Source organism: Scardinius erythrophthalmus (assembly GCF_964197995.2).
Source record: "Scardinius erythrophthalmus genome assembly, chromosome: 13".
Lineage (NCBI taxonomy): Eukaryota > Metazoa > Chordata > Actinopteri > Cypriniformes > Leuciscidae > Scardinius > Scardinius erythrophthalmus.
In genome coordinates this window covers 23,368,604-23,392,495 of record NC_138233.1, presented here as the reverse complement: position 1 = coordinate 23,392,495, position 23,892 = coordinate 23,368,604, and positions in this window count along the sequence as shown.

Genomic DNA, 23,892 nt, shown 5'->3' with positions numbered 1-23,892 from the left:
AAAAAAAAAAAAATAAAAAAAATAATTTTTATCTTATATGCTTGTGTTATACATCAATCGATCCTGTTTAGTGTGTATTTTTTTTTGTGTATGCTCATAATAAAAACAAAGTGTTGTGCTTTTTGACAAATAAAGAAAAATAAACATGATGCGAGTTCTGCCTACTCTCCGTCAGTGAAGTCAATTCTGAAACGCGTCCGAAAATGAACTGTAACTTAGCGAATACTCAGTCAAACAGGCATACAGTCACACAGGCATGAAGCTTGAATTTTCTTCTTTTAAATGAAGTATTTTTTATAAAAAACAAATATTCACAGTTTATGTAATATGTATGCAAAGAGAGAGATGTCAGTCGTTCTCATCTCAGCTAATTAAGTTTTAATGCGCTCCGCCGACGGAGAGCGTGCGCTATTCAAACGCAAATGTGAGGCGATCCAAACAAACCTGTGAAACGCCCACATCAGCTGGATAACACACACCGCGAGTTCACTTTCAGACTTATGTACTTTACGATGCTGTGAGGAATACTACTATCTTGATAATAATCCTGCAAAAATTTACCTCAGAAGTTCTGGAAGTATCATTTCGAGGAGCAATCGGATCCCGCTGAGGAATTAGGTCAGTTCTGTTTGCTTTGTTCTAATCTGAATGAATGAACGCAAAGATGCGTGCTGTTGTGGAGCTACTACAGCTGGCAAAATACTGTTTAAATATGAATCGCGTTTCTGTGTATGAATGAACGCACAGATGCGCGCTGTTGTGGAGCTACTACAGCTGGCAAAAATACTGTTTAAATATGAATCACGTTTCTGTGTATGAATGAATAAACGAACGAACGCACAGATGCGCGCTGTTGTGGAGCTACTACAGCTGGCAAAAATACTGTTTAAATATGAATTGCGTTTCTGTGTATGAATGAATGAACGAACGAACGCACAGATGCGCGCTGTTGTGGAGCTACTACAGCTGGCAAAAATACTGTTTAAATATGAATTGCGTTTCTGTGTATGAATGAATGAACGAACGAACGCACAGATGCACGCTGTTGTGGAGCTACTACAGCTGGCAAACATACTGTTTAAATAATATGAATCGCGTTTGAATGAATGAACGCACAGATGCGCGCTGTTGTGGAGCTACTACAGCTGGCAAAAATACTGTTTTAATATGAATCGCGAATACAAAGAAAGATTACACTGGAAATATTGTTACAATTTTAAATGTTGTTGTAATTGTATAACCTTAAAAAAAAACAAATATATATATATATATATATATATATAAATATATATATATATATAAGGATAGATGTAAACAAAATCTTAAAAGGTCATTATAAGCCTTCTCTTTAAATAATTTTATTATGCTTTATTAGTGACACATTTGGGAAGAGAATATATTCCAAATCTGAAAATACAGTATGAGAACAATTAACTGCACAATTACTAGAAATGTTTACCTTGGATATTGTACAATTTGCAAGCAAAATTTGTGGAAAAAAAACAACAAACCAGTTATATATTGTCCTTGCATTTTTGTGACTCATTCACACACCTGAATGAAAGGCTCATTACGTATGCAGCCTCATTATGCGGGCCCCATTGTCTCCGCAGGTGTGAATCACGCCCACCCGCATATGGCCTTAACAAACAAAAAGTGTTTTACAAGATTTAAATCAATGTATTGTGTTATGTGAATGATTAGGCAGGATGATTTTCACATAATTTTGAAGAAAAAATTCTAGGCAACGTCATCCATTAGTCAAAAGTCTTATTTACATATATTTAGAATGTGTTTTATGGCCTTATTTTAGAAACTTTAGTTTTTTGTTTTTGAAAAAAACATGCATAAACATTATTCTATCAAAAATACAAACATGTACATGCAAGTTGTTCACATATTATGGTAGCCCTGTTTGTGCTAAATAGAGTGAATTTACACCTTTGCCATTAATATGTTTATAAGCAACTGAAAAAAGCACAAATGTCAGGGCATGTCAGAACACCTCAAGGACCCCAAAAACCCCTCAGACCCCAGAGGGTTAAAGAACAGTTTGGATATAAACACTGACGTCTACAGAAGCAATCAAAATAGAGAAAAGCACCTTTTGAAAGTAACTTAGAGCTTCAAATAACAATTGTATCGATTACATTGTTCCACCACTAGGTGGCGACAAGTGACTTAAATGTATTTGTTTTTGAATCAATCATTCAAGAGATTCGTTCAAAAAACGTTGATTTATCCAGTAATGAAACAAGCAAAGTATTTATTATGATATTTGTCAAAATTACTATATAATTAAATAAGCTATGTTTTAATATTAATAAAAAAAATAAAATAAAAATAAAAAAACATCCTCACCATCAGCATTGGCGTGTTCCACCTCTTTAGGTGATGGCTTACAAAAGAAATCTGTCAGCGTTCGTTTCATCTTCTCTCGCCGATCACACCAAACACATTTTTCATGTTCGAAAACGCGAGGTGCACAGCACTGCCCCGATCACACAGAACGAGCAGTGCGCTGCGTTTTTTAATGTTTCTAGGCAACCGACGAAACAGCTGTCCTGTCAGTCAAGTAAACGTCAAATCAGGGATACTTCACCGGTTTTTTTTTTCATATTAAACTATGTTATTCCCTTAACAAAGACGAGTTGATACATACCTCTCTCGTCTCAGTGCATGCACTCAATCGCTCTGGCGCGCGGCGACACTTTGATAGCACTTAGCTTAGCCCAGTTCATTCATTAGGTTCCAAACAGAGATGAAGTTAGAAGCGACCAAACACCTCCATGTTTTCCTTATTTAAAAATAGTTACACGACCAAGTATGGTGACACAAAATAAAATGTGGTGCTTTTCTAAGCGGGTAAAAAGGATAACTATAATGTATGGCGGAATAGCACTTGGGACTCGGGAGCACTTCGACTCGGCGCAGTATAAAGTCACTCTTGAAAAATCCTCTCCCCCTCTCCCTCTCACTTCTGTCATTAGAACCAACGTGACTTTTTACTGCGCCGAGTCGAAGTGCTCCCAAGTGCTATTCTGCCATACATTATAGTTATCCTTTTTACCCGCTTAGAAAAGCGCTACGTTTTATTTTGTCACCATACTTGGTCGTGTAACTGTATTTAAATAGGGAAAACGTGGAGTTGTTTGGTCGCTTTTAACTTCATCTCTGTTTGGAACCTAATGAATGAATTGGGCTAAGCTAAGTGCTATCAAAGTGTCGCCAGAGCAATTGAGTGCACGCACTGAGATGAGAGAGGTATGTATCAACTCGTCTTAGTTAAGGGAATAACATAGTTTAATATGAAAAAATGGTGAAGTATCCCTTTAAATTTTGCGCGGTAGTCACGTGACAATGGAGCGCAGTGAAAGGGAGTTGGAGTGATTGACAGCTAATGTTAAAGAGGCTACATGCAACTTTCCCCCCAAAATAAACGTAACAATAGCCTTTTTATTTGACCATTTATGACTCAAACATCTCCTGATGAGCATACTGACACCTTGTCAGCTCACAGTGGGTGCACCTAAAAGCCTGTATCCTATTTTTCCTATTGTCTGTCGGGTCGGATTTTTCGCGCGCTGGCTGCGGATGTGACGTCAAGCGCGTTCATGTTAAACGTTTCAGATCACTCTGCCACCAACGCTAGTCAGCAAACAAACTTAGTTTCTCAAACAATATATGTATTTGACTGTTCTTACCTCTGTAAACATAATGTTGACTTCTTTGCAGCAGATGACTTGTGAAGTGTGCACGTACGAGAGCGAGCAGAAAGGAAGAGCAGTTCCGTTTTTTGGCCACAGGTGTCAGTCGCGAGTTTAAATTTCAGAAAAATCGCATGTAGCCTCTTTAACCAATCTAAAATCTGCTTTAAAATTAAGAACGCAAGGATGAAGTTTGATTGGTTATGTAACGTTGGATAGAATGATTGTCCGGCCACGCGTATCAGCTCACATAAGGTACACGCTGTGCAGTAATTTGCGGACGTTTTGTTTAGAAATGAAAACCGGTCACACCACAACCATTATTTGCACTCGCACAATTTTAGGTCGCACAGATTAAATTTCAGGAGCATATGCGACCATTTTTGAGCCTTGCCTACAGTGTAAGACACAATAGAGAATGTACGTAAAAATGCATACATGATGGATTATTGGAAAATGGTAGCCTGGGTTTCCCCATGCTGCCTTGTGCGCAGCGCGATTTTATTCACGCTGCTAGGCAGCCTGGATACCATGGACCAGATTTTCCCCTCAAAAAGGGAACCAATCACAGAACGGGGAGGGAGCAGCAAGACAATGACGACGTCTATGCGACACACCAAAGCAGTTTGTTTATATCTATGGATCCAGCATGGCAGCAGACGCAAAGTTACCTTTCGATGCAGCCTTAGATAGTGTTCTAAGTAGTTTAGAACGCAAGTTTATTTCGTCTTCTTCCTCGTCGAATTTCTGTTGCTCTACATACGTCATCTGGTATAACTGAAACGATTGGCTATGAGCTACGTGCAGGCGCATTTGATAGACATTCGTAGCGCCCAATAAACGGCTCTGGGTTCGTAAACCACGCCTCAAATACGAGAAAATGAACATGTGGTTCCCAGACCACGTCTCAATGAGAAGAGGTCTGACGTTAGCCAGGCTAGGAAAATGGTGGGTAAAATATGTAAATAAGTTTTGTACAGACAAGTGAACTTTATGCCTATTGTCACAGGCAGAGAAATGCTCAACGGGACTGAAGTTGAGAGGAGGCTCATGGGTATGAAGCATTTACATGTCACAGTCATGCAAAACCTAGATAAATAATTCATTTGACCCAGGCAAAGGCTGTTTTAAGAGGTCATCATATAGCTTCATAAGCAATGAGAAAGCTGACAGCAAGCAGGTCAAGTGTTGTCCTCAAAACAACAACGTTTTTTGAAAGGGCTAGCTTGGCAGCAGCTGTTCAAGCAAGCAGGGAAGTGACCTGCTCAGTAAACCATAAATAAGTCTGAAGAATATGCAATGACTTTGTTGGAACGGATGTTGTTTACATTTCACCTTGCGTTGGGAGATTTAACAACTTGAATGCGTACCATATATTTACTAATTACTTTAATTATCCCATGCTTTGGTAAATCATCATATAAAATGACTTAGAAAATGTCTTTTTTATGTCAGCTTTGTATGTCATATATATAACACAAATATGATGTTTATCTAAAATCATTTTTGCTTACGAGTATGTTTGAATTGGATCATCGGAGGTCAGCAGCAAAGACACTGGTTTATAAAGTGAGATTAAATATAGCCACCGGTTTCACAGACAAGGCTGTTTGAGCTGTTTTAACTGAAAGCAACTTGCACTGACATGTGTCTTAAAATGTCAATGCCATTGTTTTGTCTCAAGATGCACACCAGTAATTTTTTTCCTCCTAAGGTATGTTTATATAAAAAAAAAAAACTATTTAAATGTCCTAATTGAACTAAGGCCTAACCATGGCTTAATCTAAGCCCTGTCTGTGAAACAAGGGGCTATACCATAAAGCAGGTTTAGTAACTTGCTTTATGATATCAAACCGAAATTGAACCAAGTTATTGACTATCTGCTACTGATGTCACACTATCATGTGCACGTGCTCTATGAACTCGGGAGCAAAGCCTGAGCTAACAGAGTTGATCAGTGTCATGGTACCAACTAGGGCTGGGCAAAAAATCGATTTAATCGATTTATCGATTTTGTAGTGTAAAACGATTTTTATTTTGCAAACTCGAGTTTTTTTGCCACAATAGTTTTTTCGGACTTTTCCGCGTTTCGTCCTTGTGCGTTACCATAGCGCGATATGAGCCAGCCGGCCCCCGCCCCGCGTATGTCACATGTCTGTCCTGTCTTGTTCTGCACTTGGGTGTCTGTTATGTTGAGCCATGTGCTTGTGTCATTGTTAGCCCCGCCCTACTTGTTATCTGATTATTGTTTGAGTTCTCCCACCTGTCCCCCCTGATTAGTTTCCCTTTATTAGTTCCCTCTTGTTTGCAGTCTGTGTGGAGCGTTGTCTCTGTTTTCCCCATGTTATGTTCTCGAGTTTTGGACTGTCTTGTTTTCCCCCACGAGGGAGTTTTTGTTTAGGTTCTGTTCTTGTTTATGCTTTGTTCTAGTTTATTATTTTTAAATAAATTCCTTACCTGCAATTTGAATCCTCGCTTCCCTTGTCTACCATGACAGAACGATCCACCGCTAAGAGAATTCAGCAGAAGGATTCCTGCCCTCACCTTAGGCGCATCATGAGAGTCAGCAACCTGGTTTCTCTCCGACAGCAGGGGACCAGGATGAAGGATTTCGCCCTGAAGTTCAGCGCGGCAGCAGAGGGACTCGGGCTTGGGGATTTAGTCCTTAAGGACTTATTTAATGTTGGTTTGGACGATCCCTTGCCTCAATGGGAGATGAAGGGGCTGGAGATTTTAGACTTTCAGAGGTTCACTAAGTATCTCCACCACCGTGCTCGGTGGGATACATCGGACCCGCCTGCATCCCCGCGGCCCAGCCCAGAGAATGCATCACCGCTGCCCAGCCCAGAGAATGCATCGCCGCTGCCCAGCCCAGAGAATGCATCGCCGCTGCCCAGCCCAGAGAATGCATCGCCGCTGCCCAGCCCAGAGAATGCATCGCCGCTGCCCAGCCCAGAGAATGCATCGCCGCTGCCCAGCCCAGAGAATGCATCGCCGCTGCCCAGCCCAGAGAATGCATCGCCGCTGCCCAGCCCAGAGAATGCATCGCCGCTGCCCAGCCCAGAGAATGCATCGCCGCTGCCCAGCCCAGAGAATGCATCGCCGCTGCCCAGCCCAGAGAATGCATCGCCGCTGCCCAGCCCAGAGAATGCATCGCCGCTGCCCAGCCCAGAGAATGCATCGCCGCTGCCCAGCCCAGAGAATGCATCGCCGCTGCCTAGCCCAGAGCTCCATCCACCATTAATTCCGTCCAGACCTGAACCTGCACCTCACCATCGAAGACGGCGGAGGAGGAGGAAGACCTCCGGCCTCCCCAATGTCCCGGAGGATTCCGTTGCGGAGCAGCCAGAGACTGTTCACGTCACGTCTGCCCAGCCAGAGACGGTTCACGACACGTCTGCCCAGCCAGAGACTGTTCACGTCACGTCTGCCCAGTCAGAGACTGTTCATGTCAAGTCTGCCGAGCCGGTGTCTTCGGACAGGATGGCCGCCGCCGAGGGTGTTCCCGTCACATCTGCTGAGCCTGTGTCCTCGGACAAGATGGCCACCGCTGAACCTGTTCACGTTACGCCTGTCGAGCCTGTGTCTTCGGACAAGATGGTCGCCGCCGAGAGTGTTCCCGTCACGTCTGCTGAGCCTGTGTCTTCGGACAAGATGGCCACCACTGAACCTGTTCACGTTACGCCTGTAGAGCCTGTGTCTTCGGACAAGAAGGTCACTACCAAGACTGGGTCTTCGGACAAGATGGCCGCCGTCGAGCCTGTGTCTGGGCCGGTGGTGTCTGTTCCTGAGCCGGTGGTGTCTGTTCCTGAGCCGGTGGTGTCTGTTCCTGAGCCGGTGATGTCTGTTCCTGTTCCTGAGCCGGAGCCCGTGTCTGTCCCTGAGCCGGAGCCCGTGTCTGTCCCTGAGCCGGAGCCAGTGTCTGTCCCTGAGCCGGAGCCAGTGTCTGTCCCTGAGCCGGAGCCAGTGTCTGTCCCTGAGCCGGAGCCAGTGTCTGTCCCTGAGCCGGAGCCCGTGTCTGTCCCTGAGCCGGAGCCCGTGTCTGTTCCTGAGCCGGAGCCCGTGTCTGTTCCTGAGCCGGAGCCCGTGTCTGTTCCTGAGCCGGAGCCCGTGTCTGTTCCTGAGCCGGAGCCAGTGTCTGTTCCTGAGCCGGAGCCAGTGTCTGTTCCTGAGCCGGAGCCAGTGTCTGTTCCTGAGCCGGAGCCAGTGTCTGTTCCTGAGCCGGAGCCAGTGTCTGTTCCTGAGCCGGAGCCAGTGTCTGTTCCTGAGCCGGAGCCAGTGTCTGTTCCTGAGCCGGAGCCAGTGTCTGTTCCTGAGCCGGAGCCAGTGTCTGTTCCTGAGCCGGAGCCAGTGTCTGTTCCTGAGCCGGAGCCAGTGTCTGTTCCTGAGCCGGAGCCGGTGTCTGTTCCTGAGCCGGAGCCGGTGTCTGTTCCTGAGCCGGAGCCGGTGTCTGTTCCTGAGCCGGAGCCGGTGTCTGTTCCTGAGCCGGAGCCGGTGTCTGTTCCTGAGCCGGAGCCGGTGTCTGTTCCTGAGCCGGAGCCGGTGTCTGTTCCTGAGCCGGTGTCTGTTCCTGAGCCGGAGCCGGTGTCTGTTCCTGAGCCGGAGCCGGTGTCTGTTCCTGAGCCGGAGCCGGTGTCTGTTCCTGAGCCGGAGCCGGTGTCTGTTCCTGAGCCGGAGCCGGTGTCTGTTCCAGTGTCTGTTCCAGTGTCTGTTCCAGTGTCTGTTCCAGTGTCTGTTCCAGTGTCTGTTCCAGTGTCTGTTCCAGTGTCTGTTCCAGTGTCTGTTCCAGTGTCTGTTCCAGTGTCTGTTCCAGTGTCTGTTCCAGTGCCTGTTCTTGTGTCTGTTCCTGTGCCTGTTCTGGTGCCTGTTCTTGTGTCTATGTCCGTTCCTGGGCCGGTGGTGTCTGAGTCGGAGCCGGTGGGACTAGTTCCAGTGCCTGAGCCAGTGATGCCAATTCCAGTGCCTGAGCCGGTGGTGCCAGTTCCAGGGCCTGAGCCGGTGGTGCCAGTCCCAGTGCCTGAGCCGGTGGTGTTTGTTCCAGTTCCTGCGCCGTGGCCGCCCGAGGGGTCTTCTCCGCCCTGGCCGCCCGAGGGGTCCTCTCCGCCCTGGCCGCCCGAGGGGTCTTCTCCGCCCTGGCCGCCCGAGGGGTCTTCACCGCCCTGGCCGCCCGAGGGGTCTTCACCGCCGTGGCCGCCCGAGGGGTCTTCACCACCGTGGCCGCCCGAGGGGTCTTCTCCACCCTGGCCGCCCGAGGGAAAGTCTCCGCCCTGGCCGCCCGAGGGAAAGTCTCCGCCCTGGCCGCCCGAGGGAAAGTCTCCGCCCTGGCCGCCCGAGGGAAAGTCTCCGCCCTGGCCGCCCGATGGACAATCTCTCCACCCTGGCCGCCCGAGGGACAGTTTGTTTCTCCCGTCCCGCCCTGGTCTGTTTCTCCAGTCCCGCCCTGGTCTGTCCCTCCCGTCCCGCCCTGGTCTGTCCCCTCCGTCCCGCCCTGGTCTGTCCCCCCCGTTCTAGTGGAGTGTCTGGAAGCCACTCCTTAAGGAGGGGGTTATGTCACATGTCTGTCCTGTCTTGTTCTGCACTTGGGTGTCTGTTATGTTGAGCCATGTGCTTGTGTCATTGTTAGCCCCGCCCTACTTGTTATCTGATTATTGTTAGAGTTCTCCCACCTGTCCCCCCTGATTAGTTTCCCTTTATTAGTTCCCTCTTGTTTGCAGTCTGTGTGGAGCGTTGTCTCTGTTTTCCCCATGTTATGTTCTCGAGTTTTGGACTGTCTTGTTTTCCCCCACGAGGGAGTTTTTGTTTAGGTTCTGTTCTTGTTTATGCTTTGTTCTAGTTTATTATTTTTAAATAAATTCCTTACCTGCAATTTGAATCCTCGCTTCCCTTGTCTACCATGACAGCGTAACCATAGATACTAAAAGAAGCGCGTAACACAATCAAAACAACATGGCACCTGAGGAATAAATATCGCGAAGAATGGGAGAAGTGCAGCCGGCTCCGTAGCGAAAACGGCTCCTCTAACACACCTGCTAAAAGCAAATTACACTTCCTGAGAGCTTTACAAACTGTGTGCCTTATAAGAACGGAGCGCGATGGAAAGCGATTACAGAGGCGATCACGTTTTATATTGCCACAGACATGCTGCCAATTTATTCTGTCGAAAAGCGAGGTGTTTTGTTGTTATAGATAAAAGTTTACATTTGTTCACTCTTTGAGCAGGCTATGTCTGCCACATGCATGTTTCATTTTTTATATTCACAGTTCACACTATACTGAGAAGAGTTTATTTTTTTAATTGTAATGTTATATGTTACAAAATTTGTAATTATCTGATTTCTTGAACAGAAAATTTAAGCTACTGTGAAGTTGTTGCACTTTTGCTTAAACCTGGGTTAAAGCCACTGATCTATATAATGTCATTCTATATAGATCAGTGGTTAAAGCTTGAAATTGTTGAATGACAGAGCCTCATTTACTTTTTGTTTTGGGATTCTACGCATTTTAACTCTTGAGGACAGTCATAGCAATAAAGTTGCACTTTTCACACAATATCTGATGTCTGCAGTCATTTTTTAAGTTTATTGAAAAAAAAAAATCGAAAATCGAATCGAAACTCGAATTTTTCTTTAAAAATCGAAGATTTTTTTTTTAGGCAAAATCGCCCAGCCCTAGTACCAACAAAGCCTGATTGAATTAGTTTGGTTTTGTCAGCGTGAAACTAATCCTGTAACCCTGAGTCTGTTCAACCACCATCATGGAATGGGCCCCTTGCCAAAGTTTGTTTGTATTATTTAACATGTCATAATTGCAGGTTTGCGTAATATTTTGAGCTTGCATTTCCCTGTTTTATTCATTTTTAGGAATACTGATTCTTAGTGGTGTCAACAATAATCACTTCGGCGATGCATCGCAATGCGGGGCATGCAGGATTCAGCATCGATGCGGCAAAGTGCCATAATCGATTATGTCACCTTTTATTTTCTGACCTTGAGTTAGACAATAAATTTGTTAAGTTTCAATTACTTCCGGGACTAAATAACATTTATTAATATTTATTCTTGTCAAAATGACATATAAACATCTTTTCCTGTTCTATTTTGCCTGAAATCGCTTCCAACACGCTTGCGTGTCGCGTGAAAAATAGGCGTCGGTTCTATTTCTAGCATGCACGTGTTTTCCGCGCGGCTCGAGCCGCGCCGTGTCACGCAGGCAGTGTGCAAGCTCTACCTGTTAACACGGGAGCCGAAAAAAAAACGGACACGCCACGCAGCTGAGACGCTCACGCCACGCAGCCAGTGTGTTGCCGGCCTTACGCGGTGTGCAAAACCTGCCACACTAAAATCAAGCACGTTGGCAATACAACTAACTTAAAGGACAAATCAAGTGAAAAATGAACCTAGGGGTAATTAACACATGGTTACCGAGTCGATCGTTCCCTGCGATGCGTTTTCATGAAAATCGAATGTAAAGAGTTTTATTTATAAAAACAGATTAGCTCATAACACTAGTATATGGGGCAGAGAGTAAGTAAAAGTAAATCGCTAGTTAATAGCACTAACAAGGCTCAAAATAGCCTCACACTAACACGGTAACATAATGAGGGTCCCTACATACAAACCGAAGCATTGAGAACTTTGTAAGTGTACAGACAGTTTAATAAGAAGATACTTTATAAAGACAGTACATTACGCATTTACAGGCAGGATCCATCTTGGAAAACAGTCTCGACTAGTCGAGCCACTAACGCCGTGCTACATTAGATTTCACAAACGTAATTCCTATCGACCAGCTCACATCGCACGGCGTTCGTGGCTCGACTAGTCGAGACTGTTTTCCAAGATGGCTCCTGCCTGTAAACACGTAATGTACTGTCTTTATAAAGTATCTTCTTATTAAACTGTCTGTACACTTACAAAGTTCTCAATGCTTCATTTTGCATGTAGGGACCCTCATTATGCTCCCGTGTTAGTGTGAGGCTATTTTGAGCCTTGTTAGTGCTATTAACTAGCGATTTACTTTTACTTACTCTCTGCCCCATATACTAGTGTTATGAGCTAATCTGTTTTTATAAATAAAACTCTTTACATTCGATTTTCATGAAAACGCATCGCAGGGAACGATCAACTCGGTAACCATGTGTTAATTAACCCCAGGTTCATTTTTCACTTGATTTGTCCTTTAAGTTAGTTAAAAAAAACTGATTTGTGTCTGAAAAAACTGAAATGTTCACTGCTGGAAAAAGTTGGCTGTTATTATTGCTTTATTTAATTTCAAATGGTTCTAAAGCAGAGAGAAGAGAAACATTTCTCATTCAAAGCACTGAAAGCAGTGATTTATGTTTTCTTTTTCAGTTTTCAGTTTTGAAAATGCCATATCCAATACCCTGTACCATTAAATTTTATTTAATGACATTTATGGCAAAGATACAGGAGAGTGATAATACACACATAGCAGCCAATAAAATCTGTTGTTCAATATCTGACTGCTTGTATTGCCTCATGACTAATGAAAAATTTGCCTTGTTGTGTGCAGTAGAATTTTGATGCATCGTAGAATCAAATTGAATCGAATCGTTACCTGGTGAATCGTAATCGAATCGAATCGTGAGGGCAGTGCCAATGCACACCCCTACTGATTCTGTTTTGTGCAAGTTAGATGAGTAAATGCATGCTCACATTTAGTCTAGAACTACAATTAGCATCATCTTCACACAGCACACACAACGCCTCTGCACTTACTCCTGATTTTTCTCAACATGGGGAGAGGAGAGCTGTCAGTCAATAAATGGGAAAACAAAATAACTTGCTTTACATCTTTGAAAAAGAAACTTTTTAGTTACTTTACTAGTTACTTGAAAAAAGTAATCTGATTACATATCTCATGTTACTTGTAATGTTTATGCTTATGACTCTGTCATAATTTTAACTAAGTTTTTTTTTTATCTCATTGATTATGATTATGATTTACCAAAGCAAGCATGTATATAAAATATAATTTTTTTATAAATCTTTGTTTTACATTTAATACTATATAGCCTAGTATTGCGTAATGTTATGAGTTATTATATCTCAAAGGGCAATACCAAGATAGTGGATGCCTTCAAGATGTATAGTTACAGTAACATAATTTAGCAAAACCTTTTACAAAAAGTTTTATTAACCTGAGTTCGAGTATGTCCCAACATATTTTCTTTCTTAATTATTATTTTTTTTTTTGTATATGTATTCTGAGGTGTAAACCATCTGTTTGTCTGAATCACCAGATTTCCCTCCACCTGCAGTACATTGTCTCACCTGTTTGACACCATCACATGGTGGGCGCACGCATCCGTTGATTGCTTCACCCGTGTTTTTTGCGGGAGTCTCCTCGGGAATGGAACAATCTGTCCATTCTCAGTAGAGTACTTTTTTTAATGAAAAGCATAGCACTGCTGCACAAGGTGTTTGGCAAAGCTTCATTGTGTGGGTGCCAGAAGTTGCATTACGCTCCGTTTTATACTTAAACAGTATTTTCTTGGCAATGACTTGGCTGACAACATTGAGTCAAATGTACACTCACATCAAATATGTCAAGTTCATAAAAAAACGTATGATTTTAATAATAGTAGTTCACTTACAGTGCGCTTTTCTATGAGACTGCCAATAAATTCAAAGCCAACCTTGAGGAAAAGGTGCTATAAAAGTGGTATTATTTTACTACTTAAGTTGGGCTGTCAATTGATTAAAAATGCAATCAAATTAATTACATGATATTATCACAAATAATCACACACATCTGACTTTGCTTAGAAAAGCACTCAAATTAAAATCTTTCAAAGACATTACGTCATTGACATCACGCTCAATTGATGTATTAAATGGACAGCTCTACTTGCAGTTTAAACAGTTTATCTTATTGCATGCACTGTGTTTTTGTCATACCGTGTTTCTATTCCAGTATCAACAGACAACTGAGCCATGATTTACACATGTAAGAATAGGCTTCAGACATGATTGCCACAGCCAGTAAATAGGTGAACTGTCCTGTTAAACCGACGATTGTGAATCAATTTTATTTCTGTATTGACTGATGTGTGAGGAAAGCCACCTCTTTCTATTAAGACCAATCATTAGCAATCCTTCTTGACGTGTGACATTTTTTGCCAATGAGGCCTCTTCAGACATTCACCAGGATGGTACATAATCTTGAGTACAGTAAAAATTGACAGTTTTATTATTCTTGACAGGCACACAAATTACTTTTAATAAAGCTGAATTCTCAGCCAGTCTGACGCACTGTTAACTACCCTCACAAGGGAGAGGGTAAGAGAATATCACTTTGTGGAAACTGCCTGAGATTTTTAGTTGGAGAATGCTTAAACTAAGATAATTCATTTTGTTGTGAGCCAGGCTGACTGTCAGGAAGCAGACTTTGACAAGGAAACCGACTCTGACCTTCAATTAGACTCTCGAATGATAATGCTGTGGGGAGAAAGTAGAAAAAAAGCGTTAGTGCAAAAATCAATAGCTCATTTTCTCCTTTTTTGTATAGGGATTTTGATGTTTGCTGAGATAAAGGCCGACAAGACTTAGGAATGGAGTGTTCAAATGAACTTGAAAAGCAGAGAAATTCACTATCACACGGACTCAATTAATTTTTTCCACAATTTACTTTTATGTGCAGTATTTTGGGAACATTTTACAGGAGTCATCCAGTGAGGAAAACTATTTTAAATCACTACAGTATTTGAACTAAATACAGCTACAAACACACACATGATTTTTGTCAAAATAAATCAGTTATAATATTTTTGTCATTTTGAATAGTCATTGTTTTTGTTTTAAATGTCTGTTTTTTTTTTTTTGACGAGTTTAGGTCTTTATATTTTATTTCAAGTAAAGAATCTGTTTTTTATGGATAACCTTGCTGTGTGCAAGTATTAGGTTCAACCGAGGCTAATTGTCAGAAGGGCTAAATCTAAAAAACTAGAGTCATAAGAACAAGTAGGCTACATATGTGATTTCTCCAGCAGTGCTTTTGTATGTTGTTTCAAATAACTAGTTTAATAAAAAAAAAAATATATATATATATATTTACCCTTAAACAGGCAAGAGTATAAAATGATAAGCAAAAAATAATTTCATGTATTTTTTTATATCATCTGGACTTAAGTAAAACATATCCAAAAGACTTTTTGAAACATTTTATGTATTTTGGATTTTATGAGTTGTGACTCCCAGGTCACGTTGCCTGATTAGGGTATAAAAAAAGGACCAAGTCATTAATCTGTTAAAGGGATACTTCACCTCTGGAAAGATGAATGTGTATTTAAATTAAAATTAGAAATTGTATTAGAAATGTAAAATTATTTTTGAATTTGGAGCCTTTTAGAATGAGAAAAGCCAGAAAATGTATTTTTGGCTCATGTGGATGAAAGACTCCCAGAATGCACTTACTTCGCTGCCCAAGGAGGCCACTCCCAAGCCACGCCTATCGGTTAGAGAGCAGGTAAACAGCAAAGATAAGCTACTAGTGAGTCTCCGTGACAAGTCTGCCCGGGTTTTTGAGATCGCACAAAATGTCCGGGATTCGGCTTTTGCGTTCTACAGTCATCATGTTTACTGTGGCGAGCAGAACAAGGCTCGGGCCGCGGGAGAACGACGCGAGGCCCGTGACGTCATTACTGAGACGCACCGGTCTCGTATCTCTCATTCATCATGTTTACTGTGGCGAGCCGGACGAGGCTAGGGCCGCGGGAGAACGACGCGAGGCCCGTGACGTCATTACTGAGACGCACCGGTCTCGTATCTCTCATTCATCATGTTTACTGTGGCGAGCCGGACGAGGCTAGGGCCGCGGGAGAACGACGCGAGGCCGGTGACGTCATTACTGAGACGCACCGGTCTCGTATCTCTCACGGAGGAGCGTGAATTTTCTTAGCAATGGTAAAACGCACATCAACCGATCACTTGTTTAGCGTTCATGTAAACACTACATTCAGATTCACCAATCGAAATGAATTGTTAACGTTAGATTGAAACAAAAGGTGTGCATGTAAAGGTGGTGTGCATCTCGATGGCCGGACATGTCCGGGAAAAAGAGGATGGTAACCCCTACTACTCCGCTTTCTCCACAGAATAAGAACCTGTTAGCTTAGCTTCCAAAAAAAGATGACACTGACACTGTTTGTACATTCTGTGAGTGAGATCCCACCCTCTATGGGCGGGTTGAAAACATGCAGGACAGCCCCTACTACTGGCTGTAGTCTCTAGCCTCTGGCCAAAAATTTTTTTCCAGACAAAAAATACATAAATCTCTCGTCTCAGGGGGATATGAGGGAGGAAAGCATGGTAATTCAAAAATACTACAGGTTTTCTACTGATACAAAGCTTAATGCTAAATCCTGAAATATCCCTTTAACTGTTACTGGCCCACTTGCCACTGCATGTTTAAAACAATTATATCCTATACTTCTCCTGATCTAATGATGACAAATTATATATCATTCAAAAGCTTACGAACTCAAGATTCAGCCTGTGGAAACTGTTTTGAAATCGGACCCTGCGTTACCATAGAAATGGTACTTTAACCCCTTAACTGTCACTCCCTTTTTTAAGAATGGACATTAAAATGCACTATTCAAACTTAAATGGTTGTAATTCAAGAATGCTTTCGGTTATAGACCTAAGTTTGGTCTTGTTTTAAAGAAAACACTCTGCAGATTATTGCTGAAGTGAAAGCACTTAAAAAAATGAAAGTATGAAAAAGTTATGGAAGTTTAAATTTACAGTAAATCACATATACTGTACTTAATATTCTTTTATATAAAATATCTATTTTACAAAATATTTTTTACTCTAAAATTAATATAAATCAAAGCCATATATCTAACCATGTTGTGTTCCAAATTTGAAGTTGATATCAAAAAAGTTCCCATGATATTTTGTTTAGGGTTAATACCAAAAATAGCCACCGGGTGACATACATTCCATTGAATTTAATTGTATTCATTCTGCCTTAACAAATTAATACATTTCTGTCCAAATATCACTTCTGTCACAAAATATCAAACCTTGAGACTCAGACCTTTCTGGCAATATTTTGTCAAGATTAGAAAAGGTTTTGATCATAAATTATGAAACATGATTACGCTCAAAAGGGGTGGAGCCAGAGAAAAGAATTTAGACTACCGTTTCTATGGTAACGCAACATCCAATTTCAAACCGGTTTTCACAGGATGAATTCTGAGTTTGTAAGCTTTCAAATAATACCTAATTTATGATAACTACTAAAATATGTGATGTAATAAAAAAGGTGATAAAAAGATATTATACCCTTTTTTATACCCTAAACAGGCAACGTGACTCAGGAGTCACATTAGGGCTGGGATAAACGATTATTTTTTAAATGATTAATCTAGCGATTCTTTTTTCGATGCATCGATTAATCTAACGATTATTATTTTTAATCCGATTCGATTATCGATTATCTCACCATTAATTGACTAATAGCAATTTATACATGTTGATTTACTGATTTATCTGAATGAAAAAAAAACATGAATTTCTTAACATTGCAATATGTTTATTGCTCTTAAAATTCCAAAATAAAAGACTATACAAGTGCAAAGTAATGCATTCTTAGTCAAAGGTAGCATTCAATAAAACCTTGAAGCCTTAAACACATAGGCCTAGCTTACTGAAAATCTTGTAATTCTTTTTGTAAGAATTTTCTTCTTCAGCACCTTAAAGGTCCAGTTCTTCGTGATCCCGTGTTTCAAACTTTAGTTAGTGTGTAATGTTGTTGTTAGAGTATAAATAATATCTGTAAAATTATAAAGCTCAAAGTTCAATGCCAAGCGAGATATTTTATTTAACAGAAGTCGCCTACATCGAACGGCCCGTTTGGACTACATCCCTCTACTTCCTTCTTTAATGACGTCAGTAGAACAGTTTTTTGACTAACCTCCGCCCACAGGAATGCTCCCTCAACTCTACCGAAATTCGTTTATGTACTTGCGCACTACTTATAACTTACTGTGTTTACTCAGCTCTTACGGTGATTTTCTGAAGTAAAACTGACGCTTCATCTTTTGTGTGATGTACAATAAACTTTATTAAACTCATCAGTATATGTTTGATCATCATTCGGACCTGGTCCGAAACAGCAGAATTGTAGGCTATTTAAGGGATACATACAAGCAGATGACAATTACGTTATAATAACCGTAATTAAACTACTAAACTATACCTGTTCCATCTCTATACAGCACTCTGACTCTGTAGGCATTATTGTCCGACTCGAAATGAACACCGTTACTGAGAGTTTCTGATATTATCATCATTCTGTGAGATGAAATTGTCCTGAGAGACTGTGCGTGAGCTCATGAAGCTCCGCCCCCTGTGTCGTCCAGCAGCAGCTTATTTGCATTTAAAGGGCACACACTAAAACAGTGCGTTTTTCTGAGCCCCGAAAAATGACAATTTAAACATGCTGTAAAAAATGATCTGTTGGGTATTTTGAGCTGAAACTTCACATACACACTCTGGGGACATCAGACACTTATTTTACATCTTGTGAAAAGGGGCATAATACGGGACCTTTAAGACAATGTTCACAATTAATGTTAGCAGTATTATTATAATTTTTCCAGAAGAAAAGTAAGTTTAATATATATTTACTTTCCTCAAAATCTGAATGTCCTGCACCACCGGTAGCCATGTTGGATTTAGGTCAGGGTGACTAATTATCACAAAAAAAACTTGAAGCAAATCATGTGACCAACATACTCAAGACAGGCCAGGCTGTGATAAATGATAAAAGGATTTGATGAAAAAATCGTTCTTATGTCCCAAAAAAGACAATAAAAACTATGTGACTCGTGAGTCACGTTGCCTGTTTTAGGGTTAAGATCTTTACAATTTATTAATTAAAATGCTTGTTGGCCAAAACAATGTTTTAATATTTTTGAATGCCACATTTTACATTTGTGCTGTTTAATTAATTGCTTTGTTTTATAGCCTCATTGTTATAAAAATTTAGCTGAAAATCTGTTGACTAGCAGCTTCCTTTGTAATAACGCCCTGCTGCTGGTAAATTAGAGATTGATTGATTGAAGTCAAGACTTTAAGGTCTGTGTAAACTGGAGTAAAAAGTGACAACTAGCCTTCGGTTTCCTCTATGCATTTTCTTGGTGGCTCATGCAGCACACAACTTTTGTTGAAAATTTTTGTTGCTCATTTCTGGTTTGTAATTCCTGTCAGAATTACATCTAACCGGTGTGTAATGGCAAAAACTACCGGTACAGATCTTTAAAGTGAGGAGTCATATTGTGTGCGGATGTAAAGAGATGGAGTCCCTCAAGCATGCCTTCCCCATCTCCCTGATGTGTCTGTCTCTCTTATGCTCTTCTGACAGTCCTGTTGCCTGTTATACCAATCTCCCCAAGAGAGCTGGCAAAGAACATTTTTGTGTGTGTGTGTGTGTTTATGAAAAAAATCATCAGAAACACTTAAATCTCTATGCAGCATGTACAATTGCAGGACACACAAAGACGTAAATCGTGGTGCAATCACAGCTCACTTTGCACATGGCAATCAATTTCTCTTTATCTCCATACAACCTGTTTTATATAATTTTTTTGCCTGGTTTATCTTTAGGTGTACAAGCACACGTCTAGAAATATAAAATTTGTCCAAGAAATAGAGAGATGTGGTGGAGACAGAAAGAGAGATAGGGTGGGGTAGGGCTGGGCAATAAATAGATTTTATCGATTAACTCGAATGTGTAGTTTACGTCTACTTGTTTGAATGAAAATTGGTTTTCTCTTTAACATCCGCCAACGCTCCCCTCTGGGATCCCGTAGTTCCGAATGGGCTTAGCATTTGCCATAGAGATACACAAACAACATGGCAAATGAACAAGACTGCGACAGTACAAGCACACCCGCCAAAACATTTACAAACTGGATCTGCAGGGCTGCCAACTCTCACGAATTCACCGTGTATCACTTTTTACACGCTCTCGCGCCGTATCCATTTTCTCACACAGAGAAGAATCGCGATGCAAAGACGACACTGACACCGATAGACAAGACAGAGAAGGTTACTATCGATATGAAACAAATTCTCAGCTCTCAGATTGTCAATTTAATTACGAAATTCAAACAACACACACTGTTTTGGCGCTTATAAATGTGACGTGACAGATCTCTGAAAGAGTTCAAGCGGCACGTGAACCGATCATCTGTTACTTTTTACTACTAGTTAATAGTAAATAAACACAATGATCAATAGGCAATTTGAAAGATACAGTTCAACTTGTAATAACATCGATCGATCAGTGTTTTTCAACCACGGAAAGAGGTTCATAAAACAGCTGGAGAACAATATGTCAGATAACGTTACATTTACCCTGAGGAAAGCCATTTAATGACCATAGCATGTTAGTTGGACTTAAAAAATTGTTATAGAGAGGAGTTTTTTGCTATATATGATAACTAGATTACATATTTATTATATGTTTTACCTATATCATTAAAATATTATAACATTGTTATTAAAAAACGAATATAAAAAACGCATTATATTTAATTTGAGATGTTATTTTTAACCTTTAATAGTAATACCAGCTGACAGGGCTCTGTATGTTTACAGCATTAGGTGAGATTTTTGTTTTTGGAGAACAATTAAACATAACACATTAACGTTACCTAATATTTATCCAAAATAATCGATATTGAATCAAGATCAGAATCAAATCACAAGAATTGAAGTGAAATTTTGAAATTTGTGTCAAGCATAAAAACAGTAGCATACCAGCCATTGTACCATGTAAACATTGTGTTGTCACTAAACTTAATAAAATTCTGTTTAGTTACCAAATGTTTTGACAATCACAATACACTTATTGTGATGCAATTTTTTATTTTTTTTTGGACAAAAAATGTATATATATTTATATGTATGTATATTTATATGTATTATTTATATATTTATATTTATATATATAATATATATATATTTATTTATTTATTTATTTTTTAGGCCATATCACCCAGCCCTAGGGTGGGATTAAAATACTCTTAAATCAAACTCTCTTTCTTTCTTAATAGTGAAGTAGAGCAAACACTTGCAGCGTTTGATCTGAGACATTGATGACATAAAGATTAGACGATGCTACAGATGCCACAGTCCCTAACCAGGCTGCTGGGTCTCTAATGAGTCCTGAACCGTGTGAATGTTAAGTGGCATGTGTAAGGTCCCAGGGTACAGTTGTTTGCAGTCAAAGGAATAGAGCTGAACTCCCTAAACACCTGCTCCATGACAGTTCTGCACCTCCCATCCAACTGGAGAAAGCTGTCGTGTGTGTTGCCAGATCTGCAGTGAGCAGGTTGCACTGCATCTTAAAATAAAGCAGAAGCACCACAACAACATGGAAAATTAATCAGCCGCTACAAGGCTGTGAATTTCAATGAAAAGCCTGAGCTTCACTGCTGCAGAAGATGATGAAGAAGGAACGGCACGCCGTACAACAACAGTCCGTTCCTGTGGGGTCTGAATAACTGAAAAGTGTTTTTGATGGTCAGGAGTTAATCGGGGCAAACTTTGGAGTAGCAGTATACGAAAGTACGGTGAATCTAGGACGTATTTTGCACTTGTGACTTATTTAACTTACTGTCATTTCACAACACTTCAGTGCTACAAATGAGATACCGTGGGTATAGTCAAGATGTTTTCTTACATCTGCTTTATCTTACCTCATCTGTTTTTGATTATCTTGGACAATCTTTTAAGTCTGTAATGCCCTAATTTATGCAGGTCGAGCCTCTTTGACAAAATCAAAGAGATTATAGATTAATTTAAATGTGACTTATGATTGCTGACTGTGATATTGTAATATCTGAACTTTGCAACAACACAGAAGAAAAAAAAAAACAAGAAAAAAAAAATAAAATAAATTGTTTCTTCTTGGATGCAAGTGAGATTTTTCTTCTGTGAGATGCAAAACTTTCCTAGAACTTTGACTCGTTATATGGTCTTTAATAATATTCTCAAAATGATAGTTCAAAAAACTATACATAGTTCATTAAACTTTTTTTTGTTTTTGTTTTTATGTTTCTGGATGTTCAGAGAATATTTCCAAGTAACATTCTCATAATGTTTGCTGAATGATAAAATGGGATGTTCCCTTAAAGGAGAACTCGCAAATACCTTTGTTTACATCCTGTTTTCGGGTGAAGTCCAAAGTAGTCGATTGCCGAGTTCATCATATTTAGTACCTATGATCACGCGCGTGAACTCGGCAATCGACTACTTTGGACTTCAACCGAAAAACAGGATGTAAACAAAGGTATTTGCGCTGGCTTAAATAACATCATTTTTATACATTTCTTTCACATCTACTGCAGTCAGATCCACTCGTGTTCACTCAGAAGGAATCACTCACATTTTCTGTGCACTTGTAATGACACATGAAGGATGTTAAGAGGCTAAAAGCAGGTTTAGTACTTGTCCTATTGAAGACAACAGGGTGCAAATTTTAAAAATAGAATAACTCGGTGTAGGCAACACCGATTTTTGTCGTTGTTCTCTGTATTGACAGCACTCCAAATGTACAAAAAAATTAGCTCAATGTTAAAATTGACTGGAATTCTCCTTTAACGCTCGCATAAACAGAGTAAAAAAAAAAAGACTGGATATTTTAAACATTCAGACTGTTGGCAAAATGTTCTTATAACATTGTTGTTATAAGAAATAACAAAGTAATACTAAAAATAAAAATAGTAAATAGTAAAATACATTTTAATTAGTATATTCTAAACTGCATTTATGCCTCACAACATTATAATGTACAGCATAATAGTAATATAGAAGATGGCTATAGTAATCTTAATGTAAAAATTGGGGGAATTAGAAATTAATTGCCCAGTTTTGTTACAAATACTTTTAAAAATATAAATGTACTGGTTTTATTTAAGTCAATAATGATTACATTAATTTATAATTGCATACATTTATTTATACCAACACAACAAATTATATTAGGGTTAAATCAGGGAGAAACGGCTCTGTGTGGTAACAATTGTAGCTTGCCATTAACAGTGATATGGTACCGATATATCATGCATGTCATTCTAAAACATTGAATAACTGTGTAACAAAAAAATGTCCCTAGATTTGTTGAAACGCATTTCATTGTGTGAACACATCACAAACATCAGTTTGGAAAGTTGTTTTCTTTTTGTTCTTAACAATAACCACGTGAAAGATCTCATGTTACTGACTTTTGGGATATTTTTTGCTCTTTGACAATTGTCCCCATCTTCCTAGCGACATCTAGGCCATGCAATCCCATCTTGGAATATGGTTGCGATAAAGCAAACAATGCACACATCAGGGTTTATGTGTCCCAATTACCCTAATTCACCTTACATGAAAGCATCTCTTCATTTGTAAGTTCTACGACATGAAATACTCTTAACATCTTTCCTGTCATCCAGTGATTTTATGGCTGGTTTTATACCATGATCAATAGTCTTCGACAGATCTGTCTGGCATCCGAGAGAAATGCATTTACTGTGGCTCTCATGAGGGAAATCTCTGTCAGCAAATATATCTTTGAATTTGTGCTTCACAGCTGTGACACATGCCAAAACAGTAACAGAAATGTGACTATGGCATGGAAGGGAGGTGTCAGTTATTGAATGACCTCTTATATATTGGTGGAAAGGAATGAAGTGTCACAGCAAGCAGTGGTAATAGACTGGAATACATTAAATAATGGGGAGGATCCATTGAGCTGGAACCAATCTGCGCTTTCTTGAAGGTTCAGGGACCACCAAACCTGACTGCATGCTGGGTATCTTGATTGTGTGTTAGCGATCTGGAATGCGCCGAGCAGACGGGAACAATAAATGACATCAGCTTTGATATTCATTTCAATCAGACCCTATCAGAACAACATAGAGGAACAATAAAATTGAACTCCAGGAATTCAATCAGTGCTGAGTATTTGTAATGGCACTTATTTATTTCTTTTTTGTACCTTGTTGACATCACATAATACTTATGTAAGCAGAGAACAACACTTCAAGGTATGCTAGTAACAATTTGTAGGCTATATCTTTTTTTTTTTTTTTTTTTTTTGATGAAATAAGCCCATAATACCATATCAGTCAAAAAGGCAACCTATTTAGAAATAGAAA